Here is a 22,453-nt window from a genome sequence, read left to right on the forward strand (position 1 = left end):
GGCCGTACTTTGTTAAGTTTCCCTCATTCTTGCTTGGCGATGCAGTTTCAGATTTTAGGAGGAATCAAGCATTTCCACGCCTGGACATGAGGCTACGTCTGCGTTGTCTTAGCGGGACTGAGGACAAACCACTGGGGCGCCAGGAAATAGGATGGATTCCTAACCGTCACAATGGCAAGTAGACAAGATGATCTGAAGCCACTCTTGTTTTATTATAAGTTGACATAGAGCAGACGGTACACCCGCTGTGGAGGTATCTTTTGGGAAGCAGGGTGCGTGGTGAGGATTTCCCACACCCAGAGGGGCTGAGCCAAGATCCTACCATGCCGTGGGTAACCCCCTGGTTATTGGAAGCAGTTAGGAAGCCAAGCTATAGGAATATGCTTAAATTGGGCATGATATAAACTTAGGGGCAGTTTCTCTGCCAGAACTCATGTGAAACGTAAACACAGATAGCCCGGACCCATTCTCCACTTGATTGGGTTTGAAGGAGAAGGGAGGGACCGGCCTTTAGTGCTGTATTTTTGTATGTATTTTTTTTTTCCTGTTCAAGTTTGTGTTTCTCTCCATCTGCCTCCCTTCCCCTGCGTGACAGGACTGCTCAGGCTGGGCGTGGGAGGGAGCCACAAACTCAGCTCATCGCCTCCTCCACCTTTCTTGACATGTGTAAAGTTTTGTTCATTTTTGTTTGTTAGGTCTGGAGACAAGCCTTGCGGAAAGTCAGCGCTGGGGCTTTAGCTCCACATCGTCCTACTCTGCCTTTCCTGGGACGCAGATGTCCTTGGGTTTCAAACCTGAACAGGGGGAAGATTCATCCTAGCCAGGCGTGAAGATCCCACAGGATTGTTCTGGTAGGTCTGGTTCACCCAGGGCAGATCCCAAGAAAGCAGCTGGGCTCTATCCAAAGGGCAGGGATTCACTTTCAGATATTTTTCAGATTAAAGCGGCACATACATTTAAAATGAAACAGGGTCTACAGAAATTCACTGCTTGAAATACTGTGTTGTCCTGAATCTCAACTCAATGATTGTGGTGCTCGGATGGGAAAGATCGCTGTCAAAAGAGAAAACACCCTGCCAGGAGAGAAAGGGGGTGCCCAGACATGGACTGAAGACCCCGTAAAGCCAGCGCTGCTTGTGCACCACTGCGAGCAGGCGAGGAGCTGTGGGCTCCTTGCTCCTTACCTGGAAACTGAGGGTGTGACTGTCCCAAGGCCAGAGAGCAGGTTGATGTGGGAACAGGAAGACAAACTATAGCTGTTGTCCTTTCACCACTGGGCAACAACTTTTCCACCTCAGCTCTTCCCACTATCAAATTACGGGCTTGTAGGAACCTTTCCTCCACGTGCATTTTGGGGAGGAACTAAAGAGAACTGAGTCTTTACATATTGCAGAGCCAGAGAAGCAACTCACTGGGTTTTACTTTGCTCCTTTTCTCTTTTAGCTGTCAAGTCATGCTAACCCCTGACAAATTTTCCTTTATTCCTATGAAGCTGGTTTATTGTCTATATGCATTTTATTTTTGACGTTGCAAAATATCTTTACTGCACCGTCTTTCTCTCCTGGGTTGCAGCACAGCGTTGGCATTATGATTCCCACACCAGGGACGCTGCTTTGGCTCAAAGGTTGACTTGTGGAGGGTCTGTTTTATTTTAGAGTGCTTCTGATATGAGTGTAGCGACAATATAGTATATTTTAAAGCCATTTGGTCTTCCCAGATGCTCAAGCCTGTTAATTGTGTATATTTTAGATATATCTGCTAACAGCTAAATGGAGTTTGGGCATTGCACAATTTCTTTGAAGCATATTTTCCCGGCAGCCTGCAAGAGTATGTGTGTGTTTCTGGTTTAGCTTTTTTAAGCTAAAAGCTCATCTAGAATTGGACTTCGGCTTTTACAGAGATGGCTTTTCACATTTTTGTAGCTGAGGGTCACTTAAAACCACTAGCAAAGCCCCAGACTTCACTGAGGCTGAGTGGTCCTTCTCCGGGTCCTTCTCCTTTCCATCCTCCCCTCCTTTTTCATCTCAGCCATGTTCGGACTGATGCTTTCCCTCCAACCTTCCTCCCTCCTCCTTTGGTTTCTCCAAAGACCAAATCTGCCCCAAAGAGCGGAGGTGGAGGAAGAGGCACAGAAGAGCAGAAGGATGCTGCAGGATGCCCTGCTAAGAGGTCATTTAGCTCCCGAAAGGAGAAAACTCATGCCCTCCTGTGCCAATCAGATAAGAAGGAAAATCAAATTAAAAAGGATGTCTTATCAAGTTTTGTAAAAGCAGATAAAAACAATCTAATTCTGAAGGTAAGTGCCAAGTGCTGCCTGTGATTCACCATCCTAGCACCAAGAAATGGGGATGAGTAACAGTCTTGTAGCTCCGGATTGGAGCTGGCTTTAAGGTGTTTTCTATAACTCTGCTTTTAAACAAATTGTGTTTGGAACATATTTCTTCAAATATTGATTGTTATGTGTCTTGCAGTGGGAGAGAAGAAAATCCACTTCAAAAACCCTCTTTAAGCTGGTCAGTTCATAGTTTGCCGTCTAGTGAATAGGCCTAGAGCTGCTTAGCTGTGTATCCTAGGTGTTGGATTGCTAACAGTCGGTGGAGAGTTTCTTTTAGCTCTTCACAAGTATGGTTCCTGTGGTCATTATGGGATGTGGGCAGGCTTAATAATAATCCGAAGGGAGTAGGGCCAGACTGCAACTGCGGTGTGGGAGGATACTCGATCCGGCCGAGCCCCGTGAGGAGGAGGAAGGTCAGTGTCTGTAGGATGCCGGGCTGAGGAGATATACTAGTGGTCTTGCTCCAAAGCGTGGCTTACAGCACCCTACGTGTTGGCTCTGGGAGTCCAAAGGGTGCTGGGGGGGGGGCAGTAAATGCCTCCCCATCGTGGTGCCGCTGCCTGGCTGCACGTGGGCAGCTCTCCGGGGGAATCCTCCCTGTCCTGGCACGAGGACAGCTTTCCAAAAGAGCTCCTTTTTCCTGCGGTGAGGTCCTAGGGGGTAGAGAGCGATTCCTAAAGCCTTTGACTGAAAACAGTTTTCACTGGTAGCAGTGGCAATGCTTACGAAGAAGAAAACAAACAAGAAGCTCCACCTGTCAGATGTTCACCAGTTTCACCCGAATGCGCTACAGAAATTATGGACGTTTCATCCCTGAGAAAACATTACCCTTGTAGTGCAGCCAAGGTCACCGGCTTGCACGAACTGACTGTCATGTCAGCTCTGGGCAGGGCGGTGTCGTGAGCTTAAGCACCTGACTTCCCTGATAATCTCTGCATTTCTCCTTCGCGCCTGAGCGTGTCTTGCCCTTTTGCACTGGCTCCCCTCCACCTCCCCGTCATTGCTCAGATCTGCACGGTGCCTTGTTGTCCTTTTTTTTTGTGTGTGTGTGTGTGTGTGTGTGTGCAGATGATATGGCTGCACAGGCCAAACCCTGGGCAGAGGCTGTGCACATGAGGATAAATATAAATGATCTGGCTAGAAACGCGCACAAGGATTTAGAAAAGCTTGGCTCTGATTTTGCTTTGCCACAGCTGCTTTTGATGCTCCAACTCTCGCTGTGCCTTTGCTGTCATCTTGTACAAAGGTGACAATAACACTCCTCTGCACGTCTAGCTTTCCCCTGCCTTGACCCGGTGATGCTTGCAGCTGGAAGGGTGATGCTTTTTACTCTAACCAAGTTTACCTCTTGGCAAAACCTCTGGTGGGACCAGCACAAACATACACACAGACCCTCACCAGGGTGCAGAGAGCTGCTCAGCGTTGTGGCTGACCCGTCTGGGTTTACTCAGCAGCCCCTCTGCAGGGGAGGGCGAACCCTTCCTGCCTGTAGCATCAAACCAAGGAGTGAAAAATTGCGTTTTCATGTACAACTTAACCTTTCCTCACACCATGGTGAGATCTGGGCCACCTCTATCTTTCTCTAATTCTGGTAGACAGGAGGCACAGGGGGAAAGGAGCTTCCCTTTCTTTCAGGAGGATGCTTGCGATGTGTTACAGCTGAGGCTTTGTCACGCAGCACCCTTCATCAGCATGGCACCAAAGGACATGCTGAGGCACCCAGGACCGTGTTGGAGGGCTTTGTGCAGGGATTACATGGCACAGGGAGCCCCGTGACTGTCCCTTGTCCGTGTGCCACTGGGGGTGACTGCCCCCTGAAGCCACAGGGCTGTTTTCCAACCTTAAATACAGCCTCTCACAGGGACAGGCGAGCCACCAACAAAAGCCAAGCTCCTGGGCAAGGTGAGGATACATCCCAGCTGCTTGGCAGTTTTCACCCGTTATATTTTATTACGGACAGAAGCGGACTAAAATAAGATAGACTTTCCTAGTTATCATTAAGAGGTGATAATTTGCAGCCTAAGTGTGTTGCCATGGAGATGTGAGAAGCCCCCAAAGAGGGAGGCCGGGGAGTTACGGCCTAATCCTGAGGTGATTTTCAATAGCACCAGCTGTCCCGGGGCTGAAAGGCATGGCAAATTACACCATTATTGGAGGGAAATAGGGAGGCTAAGCTAATTATTTGTGGGCTTTAGACACAGGTGTTCATAAAAGCGGGGCCGTGTGCTCCTCATCAAGGCCGGCTGGGGAGGGGGAGGCCCGGCGGGAGGCCCTGGCTCTCATTTCAATCACAAAGGGCGGCCATGGGCACGCTGCCGCCATGCTGCGCGCGGGGCCTTCGCCACAGGTAACCGCGCCTCGCAGGCGGCGCTCGCCCCTCGTCGTGGCCTCCTTTCCTGGGGTTTTCCACAAAAATGGTGTCAGGAAGTGGTGCTTTTGGGGTTTGCTGCAGTATGTTGGTTATACTTGTTGTTTTGGCTTAATGGTTCCGTGCTTCGGGTTTTAAAGGACACTTCTGAAGCCTAGAAGCAAATTTAAAAGAACAGTTTTTGGATTTGGTAAAGCTTCGTTTAAATATTTTGGGGCTGCAATAGGCTGCAATATTTAAACGTGTGTTTGGGAACCCCACAAATCAAAATTTTGTAAGCTTGGGTCTATTTTGTTAAAGAAGTGAAATGTTAATTTTGTCCAAACTGAGCATATTACTTAACGCTTAAATAACCATAAAAGTGTTTTCAACTTTCCTTTGCCTTCAAAAAGAAATCTTTGAGATAAATAACCTATGTTAATTTTAAAAAAATGTTTTAGCAAGTAAGAGCTAAATTCTTTTTGGTTAATAGCCAGATGAGCTTTCTGCTTATTATGGTTCTAATGAGTGTTTCCCGAAAAAACGCAGCCATCTAAAGATACTTCGAGAGAAATATGTAGTCCCTTGGGTCATCTTGGTGGATAAACTCTGTACCTTACTCAATGCCTGGCCACAAATCCCTGGTGGCACAGGGCTTGGAGTCTGTATTTTGGAATCTGAATTCCCTAAAGCTGGTGGTTGGACTCTTTGTTACCAGAGGATCCTTTTTTTTTTTTTCAGGTGTTGTTCCAGGGCACCTGTGCTACGTGGGGCGTGCGTCAGGAATAAACACCGATTCTTGTTGGCATAGACCGAAGAACATCTACTGGAGAGCACAGCGTGGGCAATTTGCTCTGTCTTGTAGTATGCTGGGTAAATGTACCGTCTCTCTTGGTTGCAGCCTTCAGGAGCATAGCAAAAATGACTAACCGCTCCCTGGTACGTGCTTTAAAGCCTAAAAAAAAGTTTTGGGCTATGTTACATCTTTTTTTTATAAGATAACTTTATCAGAATGTTGAATTTTTTCTTTTGGGAAGAACGCTATGTGATCATGCGAAGGTACATTGGGTTTGTATTGTAAGTTAAATCCACAGGGTATTTTGTTTCATCTTGTTACTGTCTCTCAGAATAGCACTGCAGAATTGATGTGAGGTCGTGTGTCTCTCCCCAAGGTTAAAAGCTGAATTTACTAGCACAACCTATGATCTTCTCTAATGCATCTTTGGAGGGATGAATTCAATATCGATTTGATGATAGTTTATTCAAATCATCGGTTGAGACCACAATTTTCGTACGGTTTGGATTTCTATGGCCCTTTAAAAAACAAATGTCAAAGTACCATAAAAAAGTTCACGCTCAATAGTTCTGAATAGCAGGGTGCAGGCTTACGTGGCCAATTACTTGTCTTTCAAATAATAATACCCTAATGGATTCATTACCTTGCTGTTGTGGTATAATGAAGAAGTAAGAACAGTTTTCATTTTTATGCACAGTGTAACAAATATATTCATGAGGCACTGAGATTACTACTGGTAACTGTAAGCATTTACTATACACTCGTATGCCTCCAGCATTTACTAAGTAGCCTTTTAGCATTCCCAGCAGCCTGTTTTGTAACTCCCCAGCTTAACACCATTGCTAGTGGTAGAGAGGGTGGCTCCTATTTATGAAGTGAGGGAGATATCTCGGTCTCTGAACAGCATTCGGTGTCTGTGCAGCACTGAACATAGTTGTAAGAGTGGGCTTCTGCCAACTCCCAGTTGTAACTAGGATTTCCCACATCCTTAGAACTGAAAATAACGTGGAAATTCCCTCTCAGCCTCCAGACAAGCCTAGCTGGGCCAAACTTCTGTAAATATTCCTGAGCTGTGTTTTTGGGAAGGCTGTGAGGGAGAGAAGATGGTGTCTATGGGTCACTGATGGCCAGGTGTGCCTTGTGCATCAGGGTTCACAAGCAGAAGAAACTTGGTATTTGTGTATGCCATGGTTTGGAGACCCGTCCAGAGAAATCTTAGCTTCTACTTTTTCTCCCTCTCTTTTAATTTTGCTCTGTGTATTATTGGCTCTGTGCATTTTATTAGAACAGAACCATTTGAAACAATTAAGCAGGAACACAGTGTGACGCGAACAAAGGGAAGCCTCTGAAAAGCTACCTCACGTGGCTTCTCGTGGAGTTCATCGGGACGGAGGCTGCGGTTTGAAGCCAAGTTCTTCACCACGGTGCTGCTTTGCTCGCACACAGCAGAAGGGGCAGGATGGGGAGGGAGCAGGGAGCCCATATCCAGGGGCGGCTGCTCCCTGGGTGCTAGCCAGCAGCTGAAGTCACCAGTTGTGGATCAGCACAAGAGAAGAGGGTTTTAAAAAAAAAAAATAAATAAAAGCTTTGTGTGAATGAGGAACTGTGCTGGTGCATCCCCAGGGCCTCATTCCCAGCGGCCCCAGGCCAAGCTGCCTCATCTGTGCTAGGGTCCTGCCTCCCAGTTCTGCTCTGTGCCCAGCTGGCCTTCAGCTGCAGCCCCCGTGGATCAGAAAGGTCCCGATGACAAATTTCTTTGCAAAGTGCAAATCCAGCCACGGGAACTACTTTATGAGCTCATCAGCGCGGTGCGAGCTGCTGGCTTGGCGCTGAAGTGCCTGGGGAGAAATGAGGGGTTTCCTTTGAAACGAAAGGCCCTATTTAAACCCAATTCATTGTGCTGTTATTGTCGTTGCTCCCTATTATCGGGCCTTCTGCTGATTGCTTTCGGCCTGATAAGCAATTATTGTTTAAAATGAGCCGTGAGACAGCATGCGAGTGATGAACAGCGTTTGCAGGTAGATGGCAAAGCCACAGTGCGGGGCAGCAGTTAGCGTTTTATTTGTCTTTACTTAAATGTGAATAGTTAATACTAATCAGGGGAGCATTCTGTGTGTATACGCACTTTCAGTTCATTACTTCCCTGGGCACAGCACAGTTCTGTTACCGTTTAAAGAATTAAGTAGTGTTGCTGATGGTTTTTTTTAATCACTTTCTTCCCTCTGAGGGCGTATCTGAAAGGCACTGCTTTCTGTTTTTTGTGTTTCATCCTGATCTGAAAGGAGAAATCCTGTACGATGGGACTCTGCAGCTGTGCAGGGCATGCACTTGCTCATACCTCTGCAAGGAAAACTTCTCTTTTATTTATTTTTTATTTATTTTTCTTCATTAGGTAAAGGCAATGCAGAACAGCAACAAGGACCGTGAGATTTGTGTGCTAAGTGCCATTTTGGGCCCAGGGAAGAAGTGAGGAAACAGTTGCTGAGCACTAAGAAACAGAATTATGGTGATAATAGAAGGCAAATAAACCTAAAACCAAGGAAACACATGGGATGGCGACAGCAAAAGAGCAGGTGTTTGGAGGCTCCTGGCTTTTGATTGTGGCTCTGACACTCTGTATGATTTTTCTGTGAAGTACTTGACCTCCTCCTGCCTAGTTAACCCAGCTGGAAAATTGGGGAAAGAAGGCAGGAACCCCGCGGAAACTCGGATGCCACATCTGATCTGAAGCCTCCTGGGAAAAGGGCTTTGCAAAAACCGTGGTGAGGTTGTGACGAAACGCAGAGCAGCGGTTTCCCAACGTGCAGCCTCGCCGGCCGTGGATGCTACGTCGAAGTCACTGCTTTGCTCTAACGTGTAAGGATTTCCTTCCCTCCCGAAGGCTGAGCCTCTCTGGGTTTGGTTTTAACGTGGAGGAAGTGTATGCCCTTGATCCCGCGGCACGTGTTTCTCGCCGTTGTGCCTGACACGAGGTTGATTTCTTTTTTTTCTTTCAAATTTACAGGTTGACGACAGCCGCTTTCTGTAATTCACCGTGAGCAAACATCTACCCCCGACCAGCTGCTGCCGCCGTTAATCGAGGCCGCCGTGTCCGTGCAGCCGCGTGCGTGCGTGCGCATATCCCCAGGGACCAGAAAATAACGCCAGCTAAACCACAGTCACTATCCCAGCCCCGCACCCTGTCTTAAACCACTCCCTGATAATAATGTTACTTCGTCTCGGACCATTTAATCCCATTTATGGTTTTAAATGGGAAGAGCTAGTTAAAACCCCGGAGTTCTCATTTGGTGGGTGCAAAGTTTGCCAGACGTGGCGTGGTGCTGACAAAAAGCCATCGCTGCTCCCGCTGAAACCCCAGCACGTCTGCACGGCTCGGGGCCACGGGGCTTTTTGTCCCTTCCCGTGCTAGTAATAACGCCGTACCTAATTTGTCCCCAGTTGGCTTTCACCTGCAGCCTCGTTGACGCGAGAGCTCAGAATGAAGTTGTGGCCTCCATTAAAAATAAAGGGCTCTCGTGATAAATGAGGTGGCGACAACTTGAGCGGCGAAATGCTTTGAAACAAGCCCTTGGCCGGCTTCGAATAATCGTAGGAAGTGGGATGCTTGCGGCAGGGCGCCTCCTTTGCAATTTGCAAAGGGACAAGGACATTTGAATGCTAGAAAATGGGAGCATCCAAAAAAACAAAGCGACGGCGCAATTTAGGCTGAAACCTCTGGAATTAGCGAACAAATAGAGTGGAAGGCTCTGAAGAATACAGATGGCTCCTAATTTTCCCTGGCTACCGCGAGGGTCTGAAGGATGTGTTTTTGTCTAGCAGCACAATGCTCATTCCCAATACCAAGTCTTGATTATTTTTCAAAGTAGTTCAAAGCTGCGATCTGTGGGATGGGGTCCTCTTGGGGAATCGTCCTGGGGCTGGCAAGGTGGCCGTGGGCCGAGCTTCGGACAGCGGTGTCGCAGCCTGCTTCTGGACCACAACGGCGGAAAGGATTGTCCTGCGGTGTGAGAATCAACCCGAAACGTTTGGGAATAGAAGGACAGCCTCTTAGGGGTAAGGAAAAAAGGGGAATGGCTTTTTTTTAAGTCGTTAAAAAAAAAAAAAAACATAACACAACTCGGTAAGAACATTCACAGAGAAGAGCCGAAGAGGTCTTTGTTTACAAAACTAAACGAGCGCTTGTGGAATTTCATTGCAGGATTTCCCCAGCTCTAGCCGTGGCTGACCTGCAGGTTCACAACAGTCATCCTGCAGTCAAAACATGTTTATCTAGCGCTGAACTCCCTGGTCTCGCTCGCTGGGTATGCCGGAGCTCCCCATAGCGAATTATTAATCATTTTGCGGCGTAGCTTTGCTCTGAGAACTTCCCTGTGCCGGGAGCTGCGGTTTATACGTTGCGACGCGCGGAAACGATTTAGGGTTTTCTATTTTCTCGTACCACCGTGTCACCCTGTTACCTCCCACGTTTTGCGGAGCGTGCTTGAGACCATCTGTGAAATTCCCTCCTGTCCCGATAGCTGCGCTGATCTGGGCTTGGGAGGCCTGACAGCCTAATTGAAACGACAAAGGAAAAGGAACAAATAGGTGACGGTTTTCAGTCCTCGTGTTGTGTTAATGATGGCAAATGTTACGCAAGGCCTCCTCTTTTAATGATCTCTCTTATTTTTAGTTGAACTGGTGAAATAAGTGTGCGGTCAGCAGAAGGTCCTGGCCAGCGCAGGTTTGCATTGTGGTATGGGGAAACTTGGAGCAAGCGGGAACGAACCATTATGGCAGCCGAAGGCAAGATTTCCTCCTGCCTGCAGAAGCTAAAAGGCAAGAGAATGTTTGGCTGTCATCGATATATCAACGTTTTGCTGTTTTGTCTTTCTTTTTTAACGCGAGGGCAGCGAGTTCAGGAGAAAAAGAATTACTTGAGCGGCATACGTTTGAGATTACTCATGAGATGAACTCACTGGTTCGCTTTACAAAAATCGTATTGTAATTGCATGTAATTTCATCAATCTTCAGCTGATTGCCAAAACTCTTCAGCCTAATGTGCTGCAGACTGGATTTTAATGACTACTTAAGCAGGAGTGACTTAGGCTTTTGAGAAAGGTTTTGTTTTTTTTTTTTGGGAAAAAAATAATCAATCTGTGTACTGACCAGCTGCAGATTATGATTCGGGTTTTGTTTCTGTGCACCTCAAAACGAGTACGCTTTGGTGCTTGTGTTTTGGACGTAGGTACGGAGCTTTCCCTGGGGATCAGCCCGCGTGCTGACGTGCTAACGCAGGAGGATTCGGCAGCTGGAGCCTCTGAAGGTTTCATGCTTGAGAGCCAGGGGCCTGATTCTGCCGCTGTCTCACCCAGGAGCTGGTGTTTTCCAGAGGATGAAGGTGGCTTCTCGCTAGCGAGAAATGGGATGAAAGGTTTGGCTCGTCTCCTCCGCTTCTCCCACCCCCTAAAGTTCTGCTGTTCGCTCTCCCTCTGTAACAGAGCAAGGCAGGCATTTCTAGAGCATGATTCGCCGCTTTTTGGCGGCTTATAAATCATCCAGGCTGCTAGTTAGGCTGGCTACCTATGGTGTAGATCATGGCACTAGCGGCAGAAATCTATAGGGTTCCCTAGGGTCCCTTCAGAGTCGGCGGAGAGCTTGTTAATATAATAGCAGACCATCTAGAAAGGGTCAAATGAATCACTCCCTACAAGTGCCTGCTTCTCTCCGCTGACTGAGAAATAAATGTGGAGATGTCAGAAGCAGAAAGCTGCTCTGCAGCTGCCTGGATGTCTCCGCCGCACGCAGCGGGGTGGAATTCCCGGCTCTGCGGGGCCACCTCGCTCTTCCTCCCCTGGGTGCCCATCTCCCTGGCGCAAGGGGCCCTACAAAAGCGATGGACGAGGTGGCCGCTGGGAGCAAATAAATGGATAGCTTTGTGCATGAGGTGGGGCTGCCTCAGACAGGTTGGTCTGGTCCCTGTTGCTGCCCCCGCGTTTGATGGGAAAACTGCTTAAAACTCGTCTTTTTCGGGAGCTTTCTCCCACTTAGGGTGTGAATCGTGATTTAAGACTGCAAGATCTCATTGGAGCGCCCCGTTTCAGGACCTACAGCTTACAGAAGCCTTGATTCGGGCACCCGAGGTGCTCTGCGATACCGGGGTATTTCAAACAACCGTCTCGCAGCTCAGGCTACACCCCAAAATAAGGGGGATTTTTTCAGCTTCATCTCTCTGCTTGGTGAAGCTGAGCTGTTCACAGCCTCCAGCCTCCTTGGCCGCTGTAAAACTAAATAATATCCGTGAAGAGCTCGGATAGTGTAGCCACGAGCACGGCATAAAAGCTGTGAGGAAACTAATAATCCTGTCTGCGGGGTATTTAATAAAAACGGAGAAAACGCTATAAATGGGAGCATTGCAACTCCAACACATAACAGACAGCGATAAACTGTGCTTCAGCCTAGAAACATCTCTCTCTTTTTATATTGCTTAATAACTGTGTGAGACATGGACAACTTGTGCTTATCACTACATATTTTACCGTCTTTTTTTTTTTTTTCAGGGGGAGCGAGCCCAACCACAAACGCACGCGTGCATCCATCAGCGTTAAGCGTTCCTTGTTTTTAACCTCCATCAGCTTGAGGATTACAGCGTCCGAAAGGTCAGCTATAAGGCGCTTGTGGGGCTTCACCCACAGCCCGCGGCCCGATTTTGGGAGGTGCTGGAGGGAGAAAGGCAGCAGAAGGTGGCTCTTGGGGTGAGGATCTGGTGGGGACGGCCACGGGCAGCTGCTCGGAGCAGCACTGGGCGGTGAAAAGGGAACAGCGCTGACTGGCTTGTTTGGGGATGGCTGTCTCAGGTGGTGTTGTGCCCCTGGGGAAACGCATCTCGCCCACAGATGTATTTTAACAGGAGGGGAATCAGCCACTTAACCTGCCACGCCGGCTCCTTTGTTATCTGGAGGGGGCTTGGCCTCCCCGAAAAGCTCCGCAATGCGGTTATCACGGAAGAGGTGGCTTTCAGTCACTCCTGGAGGCTCAGGAAAATTCATTGGAAATCTATAGCTACTAATCGAGCGCTTGGCTTGTGTGAAAGGGTCCTGGTCGCCAAGCTGGTGAGCTCTCCGAGGCTCTGGAAGCGGCGCTGAGCCGTGGCAGCTCCGATGGAGAGCGCTCCTGACTGTGTGGGTGCCGCCTGGGGCGGGAGAGCTTTGCTGACCTCCCCTCAGCAGGCAGTGGAGATGAAGGTGGGACTTGCTTGCTCCTTGCCACCCCTGTTTTTCTGCAGAGGGAATGATTCAGAAATGGCCGGAGTCGTGGCAGAGGGAGGGGAGGACGAGCAGAGGAGGCTGGAAGGAAGCTGAACGCTGTGGGGTTGCACAGGGTGTGAACTGGGGCTTGGGCAGGCTCCCCTGCTGGTAAACGTGCTTAGCCATGGTGAGCTTATTAAGACCCAACCGAAGATGTAAGGTATTTGGCTCATTATAATCAAATCTCGTTGATTTCCATCCCTGTTTAATTACAGGAAAATGCACGCCAGGCTCCGTTTCCCTGAAGGTAGCGGCGTTGGCTCCCTGGCAAACCCCCACCTATAGCTCCAGGAGGCTTCTGCCCCCGCGCCGTCTCCCTGCTGAGGTTTGCTCACCCCAGGCACCCTGGAGGACAGCAAGGAACGCTCGGACGCGTTCGAGCAGAGGTGGTGACGCCGTGCCCTGTGGCCACCCCACAGCCCTGAGCTCGGGCACCCCCTGCCCCAGCTTGGCAGCGGGGGCAGGACCTTCCTGAGGTGTCCTGGTGGATCTGTGGGGTGAGAAAGCTGCTGGCGCCGGTGCTCTGCACGCTGCATCCCAGGAGGGCAGCTGTGCTTAAGGGAATATGGATTAAATATTCATATACTTCAGGCGCATGCCTCATGTCAACCAGGAGCCTAGGAGCCTCAGCTTTCAGTTTGGTTGTCAGAAAAGATAGGCTTCACCTTCCAGAGTACCTGCCTTTCTCCATGGTCCCTGTACAGGCTTGGTGTACGTACATATATATATCTAAAACATATAAATTACAACACTACATGTGTATATATGTAGTGTTGCATTGTGCCTGGCTGGGTTGGAGTTAATTTTCTTCAGAGCAGACTGCATGGTGCTGCGTAAGGGTTTTTTTATATATAATGTGTGTGTGTGTATAAATATATATATATGTAATCCTTAAATAGATTTGTAAATCCTTCCGGTACTCTGAAAACTCGTCGTGTAACCAGATTGCTTCACTACGGTCAAAAAAAGGAGAAAATAACCCAAATAATATTCGTTTTAGGATACGGTTCTTTGAAGTGGTGACAGAGGTGAGACGAGCAAGGAGGTAGGACGTGTCGTGCCCCGGTGTCGTGCGGTGAGACCGTTTTTGAGGTGCCACAGCCTAGATGCTTTGTTTCTATGCTTTCTCCTTAGCTTAAAGCTTCGTGGATTTGTATGCGCCAGCCCCTGCTTCCCTGCTGTCCCTGCCGCAGCTGGCTCACCCTCCTGGCTCGATCACCCCAACAATCCCAGCTGCTCCTCCCTCCTCTGGCACACTTCTGGGTGAACGAGGCAAGGTTTGGCATTGGTGACCATACGCCAGCCTTCCCGTTGTCAGATCCAATTTCTCAAATCTTTTCCACGCTCCTCCTTTACAAAATGACCTTAGAGAGCTTCAAAAGTAAAGCTAGGAGGCAGGACTTTGCTTCAGTCCCCCAGCCTGATGTGGAGGATGACCCATAATACTATTTCGTAACATCTACAAAATAAACTGGAGAGCGGAGATCTTGGCCTCTCTGGAAGGAGAGGTTTTTGAGCTCCCTTCCTTACGCATCACAGCATTTGGTGCATGTCAAATACGAGTAACTGCTTTAGTCTTTGAGAAGTGGGGAGGTGAAGGAAGAAAGGAGCCATAAAGCAACAGAATGGAGAGGAGGAAAAGAAGGGAGGGAAAGGATAAAGTCAGTATTAGATGTGTTTAGAGCATGTTTTTCACAAGTGCCATAAAACTCCGACTAAATGCAGTATCTTGAAAGTGCTTTTATGGGTCACAACAAAAGTTTGGCAGTTAAAGCGAACGCTATTGCTACATCGTGCTTTACATTACCCACGTTGGGCCAATTTTCTGCTTTACTTTCCGATTTAATTACGGACCCGTGAATGGGGGAGGTCTGTCGGCGTCGGTGGTGCTCCCCTGGCGCAAAGCTGTCTCCTGTTTCTAAATGACCCGGAGCTGCAGCCTCCTCTCTTAGCTGCAATCGGTTATAACCCGAGTGTTTTTATATGATAAGGCTCTGCTAAATTGATCATGATCTGGGATAAAGAGTGAGTGGGTTGTTCATTTTTTTCCCCCACCCCACCCCCTTTTAAATCTGCAGGTAGCGGAGAAATCATTCTCGAATGTGGAAGTTAAAAGGGTTCTTTTAAAAAAAAAAAAAAAAAAGAAAAGCGAAGGCAACTCAAAACTGAAGAAGAAAGCCTTGACAAAAGTGGTAATAAGAGCTGTCTCGCTCCCAAAAGTGAGAAAGTAAAGGTTAGGCTGGAGTCACGGCGGCTGGCTGCCCTTCCTGACCCTGTGCGTGGCTTGGAAAAATCCTCACGTGGCCGGGCTCTGCAGTGCAGCCGTCGCTCCCGGGGCTTCCTCTGCCCTGGCGGAGATGGAGCTGGGTGCGGCGAGTGGCTCGGGCTCGGCAGCTGCTCCTGGGGACGGTGTTGGGGTTGTTCAGCGTCCCCCCGAGTCACCACAACCCCGTGTCTTCCACCTCCTGCACGTACGGCGCCTCCGACCTCGGTTAGCTGGGCTGTACCCGGCCCCACAAACAGGGTGCAAAATAAGGAGCTGGTAATGCACCTGCCGAAAATATGATTTTTTTTTTTTTTGCTTGCTTAGCTGTGAACTGCTTGAAACAAGAGCAACCGATGCGCACAGCACTTGGGTTATTTTCAGCGTAAGCACCTGCAAATGCATGCGTGGTGATATAGGGACTGTGCCTGGGACTGCCTGCCCTCCGGCAGGATGTCACGGCTTTTGTCTTGGAGTATTTACTTCCAGTACTTCGTGTCTGGATTCATTTTAGACTCGTATTCACCTTGTGGTGGAAGTCAAACCTGTAATGCTATTTTTAGACGCTCATGCCCGGTGCCATGAGCTAGACTTGTTGTAAATGCTTGCAAGGATGGATACGCCTTCCCTTTTAAAACGTCCTGGGCAAGAGGCGTTTGCTGCAAGGTCGTGTGTCTTAAATTTAACTCTCCCTTCTGTCCCTCTGCACGTGTAGAAATTTTGCTTAGGGGGGTGAAGACAGCGCGCGCTTTCTCATTGGTAGTATAATCATATTTTTTGGGGGGAATTACTTTGCAATTCTCTCGTTCTGTTTTGCTGTAATAAAGCCAGCTGAGATGAAGAACGAGATCGAGTTCGACAAATAGTCAAGCACTCCATTATGATACAAATGTAAAAAAAAAAAAAAAAGATGCTTTAAATCGCTGAAGGAACAAGAGTTTTTAACATCTGAAATAGGGAAAAAAAAGAACAATTTTCAGGAATAATGTAGCAGTTAAAACACTTATCTTTGGATATGACGGTAGTTAGCATTAAAGTGATGTTTTGCATTTTTAAGACGCTGTACAAATATTTACTGATTTCTCAACACCATCAGGAGGAAGATAGGGGCTGAGAAATGTGACATTCGTGCTGGATCTCCACGGGCTCCGGAGTTTCTCTTGCGAATGCAAACGAGAAGCGCTTTGGCCAAGTACTGGGATGAGGCCCGGTAAGGATTTAGGCACGCAAGGTGGGTGCCATGGTGCTGGTGGCTCAGACACCAGACCACGCAGGCAACAAGGGGACCAAAAAGCTTCTGGGAGCAGGGGCTCCGCGCTCAGGACCTGCTGTGGCCATCTCAAATCCATCTCGAATCCACACGGGGGTACCTGGCCTGAAGCACCGTGCTCCTCCGCCCCTAGAAGCACGCGGGGCTGAGCGCCGCCTGCCCTGAGCAGAGCAGGCAGGGCGAGGCTTGGATTTAGCAGGCAGGAAGGTTATTTTTTGGAAACATCAAAGAACTGAGGGCTTTATAGTGTAGTGCTAGCCTCGGGTAAATCCCTGGTGTGAGGCAGGGATGGGACGTGGGGCATCGAGGCCCTGACCATGGCTTCGCACCCGTGGGATGTTATCATCCCCAGCCCGGTGCCATACGGCTACGAAAACCCTTCAGCAGCGTCATGAAGATCCTTCGAAGCGTGACATGTTGCAGAGTGCCACGTGGCAGCGTGCTGCGACACCCCGTTATAATAAAGAAGTAAAAGCAGCCGTGAGCAGTCCCTAATCGTAGCCCATCTGCTTAATCAGTAACTTTTTGTCTTCCCCCTGAGTGAAGCAGAGGCTGCTGCAGGAGCTGGAAGGGCTTGGGAAGCTGTTGCAGCTTGTGACCGGGTAATGATGACAGCAACGTGCAGCAGAAAGTTTATTTAGGGTAGGTAAAAATCTCCCTGAAGGAACTTAGCTCCCTGTATATTTTTATGGAGGTGTATGACAACTTGACTTTGCAGGAATCTCTACATAATAATAATAAAACCAGAAATTATGTTGCTTACCCTGAGCTGAATTGTCCCATACATTGTCAGGTGGGGTAAATGTTTTCAGGCTGCTATAATTTTCGAGATATTCTATTTATTGCTGCAATTATTGCTTCACCGTTAACCGCAATTTGGCTTGGGGTTTTGTTGCCAGCTACTTGCTTTGTTTAAACACCAGAAAATGTATTCCGTAAAAAAAAGCCTGCGTATTTCAAAGCACTTGCTTGCAAATTTGACAACACTTAGGATGCTGAAACGCCTTTCTTTCGCCTCCTCTCTCTCGTCTTGACCTGTTTACGAGGAGAAAACACTCGACCTTCCCAAGCTCGCTGAATTCATCCGATGACCTTGTCCCGCAGCATGGGGAAGGCTCGCCTCTCCCTTTGGGACCTGTGCAGCCGCTATCAAAGCCGAATTTGGGCTCGTAGCTGGACTTCGCAGGGTGGCTGCTCTCAGGGGTTTGTCCTGTGGCACCACAGGTGGCCGCGGCCATCTCGGGCGCATTGCCCGGCACCCTGCGCCCAGCAGTCCCGGCCGAGCGGTCACAAACCCCACAGATATTTAGGATGTGGCAGCGACCAGCCTCGCTGCAGGGCAGAGGCTTCCCCAGGTGTGCCGCAGCACCCTGCGCCCCTTTGCGTAGTCTGTGTGTGCTGATAGAATTATTTTTTTCCCCCTGATCCTCAGATGTTTGTGCCTGGGGAGGGGGACATTTGTAACCTCCTCAGGAGCTCTGGAAGCCTCTAATCAAGAGCTATTGTCGGCGCAGACCAACTCGATTTACATCATTTCCTGGCCCCGGCTTTGTGCTTTCCTCGTGCCGTGATTTTACAAACGCAGCCTGGAGGTTAGCGCGACCTTCCTGCCCGCCTGGCCAACGTGCTGCTCCTCTCCTGTGGGGGGCTTGGGGGGGACCTTGCCTCCCTCGTGGCCTCTCCCCACGGTGGGGACGATGCTCTGCACCCGGTGCTGTGCCCTCCACGAAGGGTTGTGCCCCCCCGGGGTCCAGCACGGTGCTGAACAGCAAAATCAGCAGGTTGTGGTCGGGCCTGGGGGCACGGCTCGTTGTCTTGTTCAAGGCTTTTCTTCTCAGTGCTCTGTCAATGTAACTGGTGTTACTTTTTCATCCGAAGGTGTTTTATTTCCACAGCATTCCTTTACGGCAGGGTAGAGACATCTTCATGCCGTAACGAAGCGTTTCAGACGGGGAAGCTACCGTTAGCACGAAAATACTGCACGCTGTTGGCATCGAGCGCGCTACTCCCACCGCTTTCTGAATCTCGTAAGTCAGCCTGCAGATCCCTAGGAAGTCCGTGCACATGTGGAAATATTGAAATATAGAAATAGCGCATGTTTTCCATAAGCACGGAGCGGCACCGGCCAGATAGACTGCACTGAAATCTCATGTTTTTAATATTCCTTGCTGAATAAATAAAGTAGATCGCCCATGAAGGATGGCTGTTTTCTTCCACGCGTGAGAAGACCTTACTCAAATATTAACGAGGATAATATTTAACCTTCAAGGGTGCACAATCCCATATTGCCACACCTTGAGCTTCGTGTAACAGCCAGACTCCTTCGAGGCACTCCCAAGTATGTCCCGTATCTATTCGCCTCTTGCTCTATAAGATAATAAATAACGATGTCGGGGGGGGGGGTTAAAGAGTCTTCGTAAGCGCTGCTCCGAATCGATGAATCAGTAGCTATCGATTACCAGCGTCTTCTATTAATTTCATTATGATGTCGAAAGGGGCAATCCATAGCAATTAAGCAAAAAGTCGTCCGATGGCTCGTGGTAATTGAATTTGTAAATTTACGAGCTTCTGTTCATTTACTCCAAATGCGAGTAATTAATATTTGATGCGACCGTTCTGGAAATGAGCATTCTTTGGGGGATTTCTAATTGGGGCAGACAAACCTGTTTCTGCAGGAACCCCCGGCGCTGAGGAGCGCCGATAATTTGCAAATAAAGAGAGGAACTTGTGATTAAGCTTCCCCTGCGTGGTATCGGCCGTGCACACGCAGAAAAACAAATAGACCAATTACCGATTTCCAAAGGTTTCCCCGTTACTGTAAACACTTCCCTAGCTTTCTTTGTGTTTCTCATAGGCTGGAGTTGATTTTAGTATCGCGCTTCAGCTGTTAATAATCTAAAAAAGCCATTTCTTTGGGAGAGGATGCCGTCTGATTTCCAATGCAAAACCAGCTCCACCTTTGAAATGAGGTAGGAAGGTGGGAAGAACAGGTTTTTTTTTCAGTGCTCGATGGACTGTCCCGTGATAAATAGGGGGACATATATTTCCAGCATCGATTGCAGCTCCCTGCAGTCATGCTGATCGCGGGGAGAGATGTTCCACCATTTGGAGTAATTATTCCTTTGGATTATGCCATAAATACGCCCGCTAGGTGAGGAAGGCACAGCAGCATCTCTCTCGGAGCTTTCAAAACCCTTCCCGATTCCGGCTTTCCTTGGGGAAGGCAATAACCGGTATCGAGACAAATGCAGGCGTTATCGGGCAAAATTAAGGTATCCATCACCAGGCGGCGGATCTCCGCGTCTCGGCGGCGGTCCGGGGAAATGTGATTTTTGGCGCTCTGCATTCCGTGTGGTGTCTGTAACGCTCTCACAGCCCGTTTGTTTGCCGTCCCTGCCGCGTCATCCTTCTTCCTTAGAGCGTGTGGCTGATAGCGGCAAGCTGGGCTGGGGTCAGCCCAGTCGGCCCTTTCCACCACTGGGTGCTCAGACTCAAGCCCCTCACTGTCCCCCTTCTGTTATCTGTCCGGTGACTTCGCTTTGCTCTCTGAGCCTTCCTCTCTGACGTATAATGAGAGAAACTCCTTTCGTTCTTACTATTGAGAGTGTTTTCTAATTCCCTAATAATTTCGTTCACGTTCATTTTCCAAGCTTCTCTTCCGAGTTATGGCTTCGGGAGCTGCCTACAACATCAAAGCAGTGCTCCAGCCAGCTCCTCTTCACGGTTTTTCCAGTGCACGCCCCAAACCAGCATTAGCCTGGTGGGGCACGAGGTTGCAGCGCTCGTTCCTACTCAGCTGATGGTTTCCTGCATGCCTTTCACCGTGTCCTGGCTGCTTTGGCCGCGCTGCGACGTGAAATACGTGTTGCCAACAAGGCACAGCTTACCAAATGATTGCGATTAACTGCTGTTTACCTCTTCTATTGCTCTCTTGTTTCTGATGGTACTGGAAACTAGAGTTCCTGGCTCTTCAATTTTATTTATTTATTTTTTCCAGATCTCCAGACTGCTGCACAGTACGTTCCTGGGTATGGCCGTTGTGGAGCTGCAGGGGGAAGGCGCCTGCTTTGCTGGAACATTTCCTATCTCAGGTATGCCTTTAATCCATTTAGCATGACCTAAACTGATTTTTTTTCAGTGTGTATGTTGTACTACTTACCTAATCAGCCATCATACGCTGCAAAATGAAACATTTTAGAAGGCTGCTGTCACCTACAAACAGACCTGCTGGCAAGGTACTCTGCAAAACAAACCCTAGTTTCTCCAAACTCCTGCTGACAGGCATTAATAAAAGATGAAATTAGGGTAATATGGTGTAATCTTTCATAGCTGATGTTTCTCCATTCCAAAAATAATCATGATGATGCCGTGTATTTCATCCTCTGATAGCCATATGTCTGCTGGCTCGTTCCCAGGTGTGGGATGTGAGCATTTGTTGAACACTACTGCCTTCTTCTATTATCAATTCTACCACTCGTGTTCAGTAATGGGCTATACTAATATGGATAAATCCACTAAATGGATTCATTTGCTAGAAAGATGTAGGTGGTGTCTTTGAAAAGAATAACATCCCAGATTGTTTCAATTACATCGATCACAGACTTCTTTTCATTGTCCTTTTGCTTCCCTTATCTGTACTCTACAGTTCCTAGATTCTGTCACGTATTAATTACCATTAGCTTCCCCTTGAGTTTTTAAATGATAATTAAAAACATTTGCTTTGGTTGCTTTCCCTTTAAGGAAGACCGGCATCTCTATTTTTCTTTTATGATAGCGTTGTTTTCCCCCTTCTGTTAAACTGATTTGTTGGGCATCTGGTTTTTATAAAATAAACGCGTAAGATAATAGAGAATGCTTGGTATGTATGTATTCTCTTTCTCCTTGTTGATTTGGCTTATAATTGTTTTGAGCTCTGAAATTGGCCCTTTCAAAGCTCTGTGTACGTGTAATTACGGCTTAGACCACCCTTCCCTTTCACATAATAAATGTAATCAAGTCGTGATCACTTGCGCTCAAGAAACAGCTGATTTTCAGCTCTGTGGTCAGCTCAGTCTGACTTAGAGAGAGAGAAACCAACACATGACTGTCCTTCTGCTCCCATACCTCCACCATTCCTGCAATATCGGGCAAAGAAGTGCTAATGTAACACCTCTATGTCTTTGAAGGCTTTTTTTCAAGTACTGTACTTGAAGCTTTTTGCTCTGAACGACTCCAATGACTGTACTTTTCTCCCCAATAGGAGCTGTTGTTCCCCAGCGCCCGGGGCTTGCGGATGGAGTTTGCTCGGCACTCGTGGATAGTATCAGACTTGGCAATTTTGCGTTGAAGCTGGTATTCAGTGAACATTTTTATCTTCACCAAGAAAGGCAGCAGACAGAAAACAAAAAGATGAGCGGAAAGCTATCTCCCACATCCAACGCTGCAATCTGGTTTTCTTCCACTTAAGTCTGCGAATGCATAAAAAGAAAAAGGTTTTATTTTGGGGATATGAGGAAGAAACGCGAGACTTCTCACAAGCCAAGTTGCCAGGTCCAGTTAACTTCCACTGCGCGTGGAACTGAAACTGATGTGTAGATATGAGAAGTTTTTCTGATGGAAGTCGTATGGGGAAATTCTTCTTTGATGTGAGCAGCGTGAGGTAGTCCGGCACAAAACGTAACACGTGTTATCGGCTCTACAGCCAGAAAAATGTTGAAAGATTTGGCTGTGAGCGTACCTTTCCCCAGCAGAAGGGTGCCTGCATAAGCTGCCACCTGTGATCCGCTGTCCAGGTCAAAAGACTTCAAAGCGGCTTTGGGGGAGAATATTTTCTTTTTGCATGTTATGCACACAGAGGCTGAGATTAGCCTAGTCGCAAAACCCTTTTATATCCCCTTCCCTCGGCTTCTCCCTCCCCTTTTCTTTTGAAGACATCTGTTTAAAACTCAGCATTTAGGCCAGCCAGGGGTCTCTTGATTGCACAAGCGTGCTCCTGGCTCTCTGATTCAGCCAATTAAGGGCTCAGCTAGCGAGCATTACCATTTTAATGCTACTTATTGGGTGGCGCAATTTGCTGCACGGGAAGAATAGAGTTCATGCCCTGCTATGTGCAAAGTGGCTTATTTGGCACGTTTGTTGTTAAAGACATCTTTAATTAACGGCAGTTGCAGTATTTGGTTT

At 48.2% G+C, this 22,453-nt stretch overlaps 1 long non-coding RNA gene across 7 annotated transcripts; it reads left to right on the plus strand.

Moving 5' to 3' along the window:
* The first annotated feature begins 8,146 nt into the window (after positions 1 to 8,146).
* Positions 8,147 to 21,656, plus strand: LOC106037357 (uncharacterized). Of its 7 annotated transcripts, XR_001207971.3 has the most exons (12): positions 8,147 to 8,334; positions 8,483 to 9,531; positions 10,148 to 10,293; positions 10,703 to 10,888; positions 12,015 to 12,113; positions 12,977 to 13,472; positions 13,762 to 13,853; positions 16,121 to 16,234; positions 16,841 to 16,936; positions 18,190 to 18,321; positions 20,292 to 20,385; positions 21,534 to 21,656. It is a non-coding gene; the product is annotated as an uncharacterized lncRNA (long non-coding RNA). The 7 variants fall into 7 exon arrangements; XR_010827691.1 differs by having other exon boundaries at positions 13,762 to 16,234; XR_010827693.1 differs by lacking the exon at positions 16,841 to 16,936.
* Positions 21,657 to 22,453: the final 797 nt, after the last annotated feature.

This window comes from Anser cygnoides, chromosome Z, assembly GCF_040182565.1.
Source record: "Anser cygnoides isolate HZ-2024a breed goose chromosome Z, Taihu_goose_T2T_genome, whole genome shotgun sequence".
Lineage (NCBI taxonomy): Eukaryota > Metazoa > Chordata > Aves > Anseriformes > Anatidae > Anser > Anser cygnoides.